The sequence below is a fragment of the Cynara cardunculus genome (assembly GCF_001531365.2).
Source record: "Cynara cardunculus var. scolymus isolate 2C chromosome LG 6, CcrdV1, whole genome shotgun sequence".
NCBI classification, from domain to species: domain Eukaryota; kingdom Viridiplantae; phylum Streptophyta; class Magnoliopsida; order Asterales; family Asteraceae; genus Cynara; species Cynara cardunculus.
In genome coordinates, this window is record NC_037533.1 from 2,606,309 (window position 1) to 2,607,348 (window position 1,040).

Sequence of the window (1,040 nt, forward strand, 5' to 3'; positions counted from 1 at the left end):
GATAAGAATACGAAGCATACTAATAAAATCAGTAGTAAATTTTTATGCAAAAGATTTAGAAACCACTCACCTTAAAAAGCTTTTGAATCCAAAACTCTTGAAATCAGACTTTTGAAATCAGCACTTGAAATCTACTTGAATCCTCAACACTTGAAATCACTTCTTAAAGCTTAACCGGACAACTCTCTCTCAACTCTCAAATYTCATAAAAATGGCAAGGAAAGTTCAAATGAAGGGGAAAGAGTCCCTTTTATATTTTCCCAAAATGGGAAGGTCGGCTCCCCCTTGCCACCTCACACTAAACCAAAATCAATTCCTAACACATATTCATGCACACATATGCGTGCATATATACATCCACGTAGGTACATCCTACACCACCCACATATATATATATATATATATACTCACCCATATATATACATATATATATATATATATTTATATCGCGTAAATATATATATACACATATCCATGTATTCAAATAATACACAAATTCACATACCAACATGTATCAATTACCATGTTACCATGTAATGAATTAATCAAATAATCACGTATTAAATACCTTGGGTAATAACCAGGATCTGGTTATCACATTATCCTCCCCTCAAAAGAATTCCGTCCCGGAATTCCTTTAGTCAAAAAGCCACGGGTAYTCTGATCTCATATTTGACTCTAATTCCCAAGTTGCCTCTGGTCCTTTATGAAATTTCCACTGTACTTGAACCAGACTTATCTTTTTGTTTCTCAACAGTCTGACTTTTCTGTCAACAATAGCTTCCGGTGTTTCCACAAAATTCAACTTACTRTCTAATTGAATCTCTGGCAACGATATAGCTAATTTCGGATCAGCCAAACATTTCTGCAGATTCGATACATGAAAAGTGTTGTGGATCAGACTCAATTCTTCTGGTAGCTCTAATTGATATGYTACTRGCCCAATTCGTTTACATATTCTGAACGGCCCTACATACCTCGGACTGAGCTTTCCTTTCTTCCCAAATCTGATAACACCCTTCCATGGCGAAACTTTTAAC